Below are 10,964 nucleotides of genomic sequence, written 5' to 3' on the forward strand. Positions count from 1 at the left end.
GCTAGGAAAAACCCGTGTAAACAAACAACCCTTTTGAGACGGCGCCTGGCTATTGTTGCGCGGGGCTCCTGACTTGTAACAATATGAAATGACAGGTTCTCTTGACACAGTTATAGACGTTAATATTTGTCACCAGAAAGTCACCAAACTGCTTTAAAAATAGCCTACCAATTTTTCGGAAGTCCAGAACCCCCTCCTTTTTAGGGGTTTTCGCAACACCCGCCAAAACGGTAGTACCCCCTTTGATAGGGGCCACACCCACATTTGTGGCATGGGATATTTAATTCACACACTTTAATAAAATGCAATATGACTTCCCTACCACGATTTAGTAATTAGAAAGTAGTATATCACAAAGTGACATAAAACACAAGTTGGTAGTATTTATGTGATTTTCTCTATCACTCGAAAACCCCTAAATTCCACCCCACTGTTTCAATCAACCTCTGTATTTGGCGCAGTTAAATGAAGTGATCTGTTAAGACAATCATTCTAAAAAAGCACACACTGTCTGTTGGAGACCATGTCTGTTATTTTGGAAATTTTGAAATTTTCAAATCACGTTAAATAATGTTCTTCATAATCATTCTAAGTAAGTTATGAGATACAGGTTGTACGAATGTGAAACCACTTCGGACAATTCCATTAATTTTATACTTTTCAACATACTGAAATGTCTAGTGATCTAATTAATGTGGCCGTTAAAGCATAAAGTGCAGCCAATTTGTCAAGCGCACAAACTCGTTTGGGCTAAATGATTGGTCTAAAAATCGCACTGATTCGAACATACTCTTGGACTTAACAAATCGACTTCCTAAATAAGTTTAGATGATTTAAACATGACAATTAGTATTCGCCAAATTTGCAAACCTGTCCTCTGGAAATGGCGACATTATTAGAACTGTCTAATTTACCGGGTTGGAAAACAGCTGGCCGAATTGGGCAGCTCGCAGCTGGTCAAGGAGCCAAAGAAATCGCATGAAACAGTGATTGATCTGTTCAAGGAGATAGTGTAACGAGGACTAATGGGCCAACATTGTGACAAGTTATTTGGCTCGGAGATTTTCGAGGGTAGTTAAAACCAGACAAATTGCGGTTTTTTTACTCTGAGATCATTAAGTTTGTGTTTAGGGAAAAAAACCTTGTTCATCTTGGCATCGAAAATGCGACCAGATAATAACTGTTTCCAAGCAGTTTGTTTGGTAATCGCAGGAACCCAGCTGTGCGAGCACCTTCTTTCCAAATAAAGTTTCAAAGACTAAAAGGCTAAAACTAGCTGTTACAATTCTTTTTTTCTATGCTGTTACCCACGGGCTTCACTCACTTCACTCCGTCTGACTTCATAGGTATCTTTGAAATAAACAAAACAGTCAAATACAAACAAATAATCACACCTGATTTAAAATCAGGTGTCATTATTTGTTTGTATTTGACTGTTTTGTTTATTTCAAAGATACCTATGAAGTCAGACGGAGTGAAGCCCGTGGGTAACAGCATAGACCAAAAGAATTGTAACAGCTAGTTTTAGCGTTTGGTAATAAATTGTAAGAACAACATACAGATAAGTACAGTTTAGGTATTTTTAACATTAGGTATATGGAACGTTACCTTTAGAAAGGAATTACGCAATTTATGAAATAATAGATAGTTTTGCGCAAGGTTTCTCGTCATAACGAATATTTTAAGCATGTGTTTATGGAGTGTGACTTGAAGTTTTCTCAAAAGTTCATGGGTACTCTGGGATTTATATATGGATAATGTATATACAAGCTCATTTACTCTTATACATATTTTATCAAACATAAAACATCTGAATGGAAATGTTTAAAAAAAATCTAACTTACAAGTTGTATATACATGAAAATTGTACTAAAGCTATATCTTCCTTTAAAAAATATATGTATGTACCACAAATATAAAAACTGTTGTTTCTACAACGGCCCTGTGATCCAGTAAATTTGCATTGCAGTTGAATCAGCGACCACAGAATTAAAAGGGTTTTAATTCTGTGGTCGCTGAGTTGAATGTACATAGATTATAGCCTTATGAAATTGTTTATGTGTCCTAGATAAAGTAACCTATGACCTTCGTTGACGTTGACACTCGAAAGGTCATAGATGGTGGACGAAAAAAATCAGAACTATATCAACATCATCGATAAAATAGCTAATGCAATTTAGTTTTTCCATCTACACTTCTCACTGAATACTCCACTTCCTTTGTTGGCCACAATTCTGCAGACCAAAAGCCAACGTCCTCTAGTCACCGGAGCGTTTCCTGTTCGGTTTCGCAGCCGTGTGCCGTGCGAACGCAGTGATCGCTGGAGGAAGAGGTTATGCAACGCGAGGTCGTCCCCGCCACGTGTCGTATACACGCGCGCTCCTGTCAACATGCGAAACTGAAAATGGCCCTCACACACTTGGGGCAAATGTCAATGACAACTATACACCATCCGCAGCAAGCCTGCTGACTGAGCGAATGTCCTTTTATGCGCTTTTCACTAAGATACTTCCTTGTCAGGTTGATTCCATATATAAAATCAGGTTTAATAAGTACTTAGGTTTGCTGCTACAGGGAAGAAAAAGTGCAAATGTCCATGCTAAATGTAAAAATTTCGTCTCGTAGAGCTGTTTGTTATGACATTGATTGGTATTGCATGGTTCTTACGCGCTCCTTCCTGTCAACGTAAGAAACTGAAACTGGCCCTCTAGAGCAAATGTCATCGACAACAAATTATTTAAAAAAATGCACCTCGACGAATTTTTGTAGCTATTATGATCACTTTACATCGAGTTTAAAGACCTGTAATGTTGAGCAATTCGAGTGGGTTCCTATGATATACGAATCACACACAAAAGGGGTCCCACTACGCGGAACCCGTACTCGACCACCGCAGGTACCAGAATCTTCAGTGCCCACCTCAATGGTTCCATAAAGTGTCATTCTTTAACCAACACAACAATTGGCAATCCTAGAATGCTTAAATGGAATAAAATATTCGTCCGCTTTTACTTTCTAAAATACTAGCAGCTACTAGGATATCTAGTAGTAGGCCTACTAGTGGCGTTGATGCACGTACGAAAATACTGTAATAATATGGTAACTTTAGTGGCACTACCTGTTCCCCAGTTTCAAACATATTTAAAATCCTACCACTGATTATAGTTGTACTGCATGAAACTCAAAGTTAAGATTATGGCGTTAACATTCCCATCCTCATTGCATTTAGTTCAATTGCAATAGAAACACAATTAAATTCACAATGTGAACAATGAGCCACTATTATTTCTCGATAACTGGGGACTAGGGCGTTTCATTTGAACGATTAACGTCAATTATAGATACAATACAATACTGTAGTGTGGTTTTGTTCCCCCGTCACTATTTCAGGACAATCAGGATTTGATAATTTTCAACGACAAATTCGTTTGATTTTTTTGTACGATTAACATATAAATCAGAGCTCTTTTGGTTTTCGCCAAAACTTTATCTTGAGATATTATCTACAACCAGTTGCATCTCAATGTACGTAGCATTTTTGTGACTACAGTATAGGCTACATCGACCTGAGTTGTTTCCCTCAAGACTCACGATCACAATGTTTGACAATCTCAGTTGTATCACATGACACAGTTATTCAACACTGACAGTTGACAGTTCTCTGAGCTGTTAATGCTAATATTTGCTGTGAACACAACACGCGTGTATCGTACCCCTCTCTCGGCACGTGGCGGGCGAGCGCCGCGCTGTCTGCGGTGAAAGTACGAAACTGACTCTGCTGAGCTGACCGCCGATCTCCACGTGTAACGACCAAACGACGAAACATCCTCCCATCCTGCCGTAAACATGGATACAAGGACGAGATAAGGAGATCTGGATTACGTCGCAATCCACATGTATTTGTAGTTGTTTGCCGATTTTGGTCACGGCGTTATTGATTGAGCTTTTAAGTTGCGCATAAAAAGTTGTTGTATTGTCTTTTTAATCGCTTGGACACTTTATGGGAATAAAATGCCCAAAATCTGTAGGAATTGATTACAAAATCGCATTACATTTGGAGTTCTTGTCACAAGAACAACCGAAAATCAATGCAACGTTTTACCCCAGGGATTGATTTTTCGACTTTCTAGTATGGATAAATTTTATTTCAAAAGATTTTACTAATCTAATTAGCTTTAATGACAAACAATTCCGTACATTAAACATCTTGTATTCAACGCCTATTGATTACCGAGAAGTGGTAACTGCAGTAAGGCACCTCCCACGTTTTCCTCAAGGAATAAATTAATTCCTGCGAATTTCCTGAAATTCGACAAGGGAGTTTTGACGTTTTGAATGTTTTGATGCAGGTTTTGATGTATATCATTTTTTGGTCTTCCTCGTATTAGCGAACCTAAGTATTAAATCTTTTACCGTCTCCTGCTTAGGTGCAAGGGTGTCAGGTTTATTTATTCATTACATACACAATTACCATTATTACAAATATGTTACATGAGGCAAGATTTTTTTACAAATTTACATGAAAGCAATAACAAAATTAATCGGTAAAAATGGCATTATACAATAGCAATATAGCAATACTGTAGGTTCAATGGTACAGTGCTATATGGTTAGTATATTCAGTGGAATCCTTCATGGCTTTGACAATATATTACTTGAGTAAACAGTAATGTTTTTCATACTGTTCTTGAACCAACGAAAACATTTTAAAACTGTATCAACAAAAAAATCAAAAGCGTCAGGCCTCAGGAGCATTTATATAAGAAACTAATGCACTAAACATAATAAACATTTTAATACTGTCCTAGGAATATAAAAAACTAAAAATTACCAATCGCAAATCCATTGGGAAATAAGAAGGTATTTTTAATATCCCGGATATTCGACATTTATTCACCGATGATGACGGGTTGACGGGACCTCGGCGACGAGTGAGGGGTGGGGGTGGGGGGAGTGAGTGAGAGGGAAAATACACGTGGACAGTGTGAGTACACGTGCCGCACTAGGCGAAACGACCGTGAGTGCGCGTGCGTGCGTCGCTCTAGGTCAAGGTCAACCCTGACCCACAATCCCTCTAACCCCTAATCAACGCCGATTGTGCGATAGGTGAGGCGAAGTGACCTAATTGCTTGATTAGGGCCAGAAATAGTCTGGGGACAGGACAAATTAATTTGTGTGTTGGTTGTATTGTAACATGTATATACATGTTTTCAAGTCCCTCTATATAGTGGTGATCAGGTTTGTTATAGTTTGTTAAAAATGTTGATGATTGAATTAATAGCATCAGCTTCACATAGCCTACCGCATAATTTTTTTTAAATATTTATTTGGGTGTAAATGTTGTGTTGTACGCTTATTCATTTGGCATAGTGAAATTTTCCTTGGAGTCTTTAGTGGTAGTCATAACAATGACTATAGACCCTATTCTTCTTTTTTTTTATTTATACCCTTCTAAGGTTCACAGTATACGGTAATAAAGGGTAAAGCCTACAAGGAAAAGAAATGTGTCTTGATGTTATGGAGCTAAGCTTGCAACGTAAAGACCCTCCTTGGCAAAAGAAAGTGTAAAGTACTAAATCCTTTACACGTCCTCAAATATTTAAGAGTTTTGAATGGATTATTCGCTTAGCACATGATCATTATAAGAAACATTTCTTTGATAACAGTTCAAAATCGATTCTTGTACTCAATGAACATTAAATATCTGGTTTTTTAAAGGTAAATTTATAAAGGTCATGTCGTGTCATAGTAAAGTTTGAAAAAATTATAATTGATTAACTATTTCAGAAACTGAAACATAAAAAATCTAATATAAATGCAAAAATGTTTGTTTAAATTTACGGTCAAAAACTGCATTTTACAAATACAGTACAAATATTTTCACAAAATAGTTGACAAAGTGCGGCAAAGAGCTCCAATAGCCTAACATTTGAACGTAGTTTTAATAAGCCGCCTGGGTCTTTTAGTTTGGTGAAAACATAAAAGTATAGCTATAAACAATCCAACAAAACTCTTAGAGGTATATTTAGGAAATTAAGAGTGGAGTCAACTGGCTTTGAAATCAAACCTTAAAACAATGAATTAAAACCAGAGAGACAGGTATTTTAAAAGTCTAATATCGTGAAAATAGGTAAATACGAGGATCAAGTTGGCAACTAATTAAAGATACAAAATGTTTACGTCAATAAACAAATGCGAAAGTTGAACATGTCGTTCAGTAAGTTTACTTGTTATTGTAATACAAAATCATTGAGCAAGTTTAATTTGATATATTTTTTGCATATTTATATATCTAAATATTCTATGCTCCTATTTGTTTATACGATTGCAAAAATAGGTAACCCAAGTTACCAGCTAAAAGCCAGTATGGCATAAAACAATGAATTACACTGATATATATTTAATTAAAAAAACACAATGCATAAACTTGCCGCACTCTTCTAGCTAATAAACATAATTAAAACAGAAGACAGTGTTTAATGTAATAGAGCCACTTAGTCTAGACGCTTGAAATGCAAGTAATGGGTTACGTCATGAGATAAGTGATATCACCGTAAGCAAATACATGTGCAATATATCAGCTGCAAATAGCACAGCGATAACGACCAAGCTCGTGCAGCTGATTGCAGATTGCAGAATGTCAGAGATATTTGATCACTGAATATTGCCTTGTTACAGCTTGTTTGGTATATTTTAATCCTGTAAAACATGCTCTTTCGGCTTACTGTACCAATCACGCCATTCAGAGTGCTATGGAGAACTATAATTTCCTAGTATATGTTATTCTACAACAAGTGTGCAATAATCCAATTTACTTCAAAGAAGGTCGTAAGGATGACTCATAAAAAATTAAGCTCATTTCAACTTTGCCTCAAAATCTAAAATTGAATTAAAATCATAATGAATGTAGGCCTGCAATGACAATATGAATGAAGAAAATTACGTAATGAAACAAAAAATTATATTCGGCGTTACTTAAAAATTTATTTATAAGTGAAATGACTCTTTGCTCGGTATTTAGAATTTTTTTCTCCAAAAAAGACCTAAGCCTTGTCTTTCATGATGCCGGCCTGCACCTACACGAAAAAGTTTGTGGTTTTCCTAAGGCAAGAAGTATTCTTTACGTTCCAAGATTTTTACACCACTATTATCAGGTTAACATAAATAAACAATATCCATGTAGTAAACAGGTAAATTCTGTTTGCATTTATTTAACAGGCTATGGCTATGTTGTGTTCATCCTCAACATAAAATTCGTAGTAGGCCTATTACGAAATATCTATCAGATACAAGCGTATAATGTAATAATGTTTGAAGATTTATTTTCGATTTGTTCCAATATTTTGTTCTAACTTTCTACGATTGTGTGTTGGACCATTTTATCAATTAACAGTCGCAATTGAACTACCTACCACCAGTTTCGTTGTCGCAATTGGACCTAGGGTCATAAAATATCGCAATCAAACCACCCCCTAAAGTTGTTCCTGTAGCCAACATTGGAAAAGGCTAGTCCGGGAACCGAATGTAAAACATACAAAGAAATACTTATACGGACGCAACCATTTCCGCGGTAGAATGTGTGTTCACGGATAATGTCTCATTGTGTACAAAACTTATGTAGACACGTTTTTGTTCCGCGGGTCGTGAACCTGGTTCCAGCTGTAGATTCAGATGTCTTGAAATTTCCTCTTTAGTTCCGCGAGCTGCACGGCCCGTGAAGTGTAGAGGGGGTTCCGCTTCTAAATTAATTGTAGCAGGGTCGTACAAGTAGCCGTAACAACTCTAAAGAAAACAAGTCACCAAATTGATAAGAGGTTTATTAATTTCAACTTCTCAAGCTAGAAAAGAAAACAGGGAAGTTTCCGAAATTTTAAGCTATGTAAAATAAATAGTGTATCAATGGTCTGAATTATGTAAAAGAGACAAAATTCAAACGTTTGCATTTTTAGGACTTTCATTTCTATTCGTGAAATTCATATATCCATATACAATTTTGAATTTATGTAGCATAAATGTTTCACACTCCTGAGAAATAGACGTGTCTATTTTTTTATCTCCTTATGTTTGGCTATACACTTATGACGCCCGCAGGACATAATTTACCCTATTCCTATTCAACCCGCTAAACTCTTCGCTGTAGAAACTACACTGAAAGGACGAAAGGTATGCAGTGGTGGGTAGAGCTATATCTTGAATCGAAATTCAATTACATGACACCGCCCCATTGGCGCCTCGCCGCCCTCAATTTGCTGCTAACCATATCTCGTATCTATACAGATTTATTGGTAGTGGTAGGTATATTTACTCATCAGATGACCATAAATAAATTTTGCGGCCTTTGGTTAAAAATTTAACTGGCAATGTTTACTTTTTACTAAAAAATTCAAACTCTAGCTATTTTTTTATTGAGAACTGTAGAATTCAATGACTACGTTCACATTATTCTTTACTTTTTTATTTTCAAGCGGCAACTACTATTTTTACATAAAAGACGGGGATACGCATGGTAAAGCGTAAAAGTGTTAATGAAGAAACGTAAGAATAGCAATTAATTATTAAGGTAGTTCATTTGTGTTGTCTGCGGTTGTTAAAAATTGTAGCGACATTTTCTTCTTCGCCTCTTTTCACTACCTTATTTTGCTATTTTGCACCAACTACCCACTTTGGCACTTTATGATATCATAAGACATAAGACAAGATATGAAACAAAGTTTATCCATCAGGAATAAAATGATACCCCCGCCGCGGCAAACCTGCAGACTAAACGAATTTCCATTTTCACTGGTTGGATTTCGACTTAAATCCATTAGGTACATTAGGTTTAACTGCCTAGTTTAAGAGTTAGGTTTGCTGCCACAGGAAGGGCAATAAAGTGTGTATTTAGTAAAATATTAATAGCTTAGTATTAAAAATAAATTTGCTGAGTTTGATCAAGTGTATATCCATAAACAATCAATCTACAATAGTTTACTTACTCTCCATAAAAATAATATGGACATTATTTGTTTGTTAACATTTTTTGAATTTTCTCTGTAGGCTAACTAATAACCGTAAAAAACTTAATTATACTAAATTATTTTGTAAACTCGCCTCACAATATATTCATTTTTGGCTAGACCTATTCTATAAATGTTTAAAGTTAATAACAAAGGTATTTTATTGAAATAAATGACCAAACATGCAACGAAATTTAAAAGGCTATGTTACGTTATAATGAAAGGACTGAAAATGGAGTGTGGGCTGAAATTAAAACAAAATAGAAGATAAGTTTTAAATAAAGGTTCAAATTTACAATAGTATAATATTTAGATGTGCTATATATCAGGGTAGGGTGTCGTGCTAGCTTGAATACTAAGAATTAATAAATTAAATAGTGTCCAAATAATTAATGTGTAAAAACTTACAAAATCCCTACAATGAAAAATCTAATTTGTCCAAAAGGTAAGTCCAATGTGCACTGAATTTAAGTGAGTTTAAAAGAAAAGTTTATACCTAATTTTGAAAAATAATGTTGGAACATATGGATCACTGCTTACTTGAATTTTGATTCCTTAAGGACTAATTTTGAAATGATATGATAAGAAATTTTGATGTATTGCAATTCTCTTACATGCTTAATAAATAACTATAAATAAATTTAATGAATTTTAGGCAAGCCTTAATTATACATCTGGATGACTTTCTGAGAAGTGAATAATAAAAAAGGTGTATGAACAAAAGTTAACATTTTAAGAAACTTAATACTAAAAAAAAGAATGAATGAAATGAAATATTACAATTTTTAAGCTCTTCAAAATAGTTTATAAATAAATTTGGAAATTTTATATTTTGAGGGTCAAAAGTGAGAAAACTCCATAAACCCCCATGGAACACCGTTCCCATGACGCGTTCTCTCTGGTTCGCGAACTCATTCAAGTGTTCCCGTCCTACACCTTCAAACAAAATGTCATCAAAATCCGACCAAAATTACTCGAGTTATCATGTTCAATTTGAACGAATAGTGTTTTAGTCTCCGGGGTCATCAAAATGAAAAATTAAATCGGCCCCGGGCCCAGGTCTTACCGTGCCACCTACGGTAATTGGCCTATTGGTAAATTTGCTAAAATGGCCACGAAATTTATCCATGATAACTCGCCACCAATATATTTAAATTTGTTATTAGGCCTATTATTTTTTTTAATAATATATTTTAATTTTTTATTTTAATATACCGGTATTTAAAAATATTTACATACTTTTTTAATATTATTTTTATTATTTTTATTAATTCAAAAAATAAATTTTTTCAAAAAAAAAAATGTTCAGAGGAGGTCAAACACATTGCACGTTAAAAGTATGGAATTATAATCATACAATATCAAAATTATCCAATTAGTAAAAACTAATCGAAGATAAAATAATTTAAAACTCACATTGTTGATGTAGTATACGAAAGCACGAAAATACTGACGAACGAAAACAACGTGTCGCAAGTAGCGGCGATATATCAGCACTGAAACTGAAGCGCAGCTGTTCACTGAAGCAGCTTTGTACTGTTGTAGTGGCACTACTGCTGTTGCTAGGCAACCATCCCCTCTCCATTGTTGGCCCTGCCACTTCCCCTCCAATCGGCGGCGGTTGATGTGTGTGGTACTGGTGCATTCAAGGAATTGCACGTGCCGCACAAATACAGATTGCCACTCACAATAATGAGTGTGGGCGTGGCCAAGACTTAAATAGCCTCCACGTGTGTGACATTTACATGGACCGTACAGCCTAGGTGTAATATCGCTTCTTTATAAAAATAATAGGGTCCTTTCGTAAGATTTGGTGTGCATCCACGTCAATTAGATTTAACAGTCTTAAAACTGAATATTCTAGACAAACTTTTTTTGTAATCTGGGGAATATGAATAATAAACAGTGAAAATGTTTGAAAGAAGATCTGAAATCAAAAACAACTGAAATAATTATGTTTTGGTCAAA

The 10,964-nt window shown here is 35.3% G+C and overlaps 1 protein-coding gene across 1 annotated transcript in view; it reads right to left on the minus strand.

Moving 5' to 3' along the window:
• Positions 1 to 10,582, minus strand: part of LOC128992733 (uncharacterized) — a 32,276-nt gene extending 21,694 nt beyond the window's left edge. Inside the window, exon 1 of the mRNA XM_054416459.1 lies at positions 10,413 to 10,582. The gene's annotated coding sequence lies outside the window, so the exon portion shown is untranslated. The remainder of the gene's footprint in view (positions 1 to 10,412) is intronic.
• Between the last annotated feature and the right edge of the window lie 382 nt (positions 10,583 to 10,964).

The sequence above is a fragment of the Macrosteles quadrilineatus genome, unplaced genomic scaffold (genome assembly GCF_028750875.1).
Source record: "Macrosteles quadrilineatus isolate MER2022 unplaced genomic scaffold, UCM_ALF_1.0 Scaffold_4__1_contigs__length_99947679, whole genome shotgun sequence".
NCBI classification, from domain to species: Eukaryota; Metazoa; Arthropoda; class Insecta; order Hemiptera; family Cicadellidae; genus Macrosteles; species Macrosteles quadrilineatus.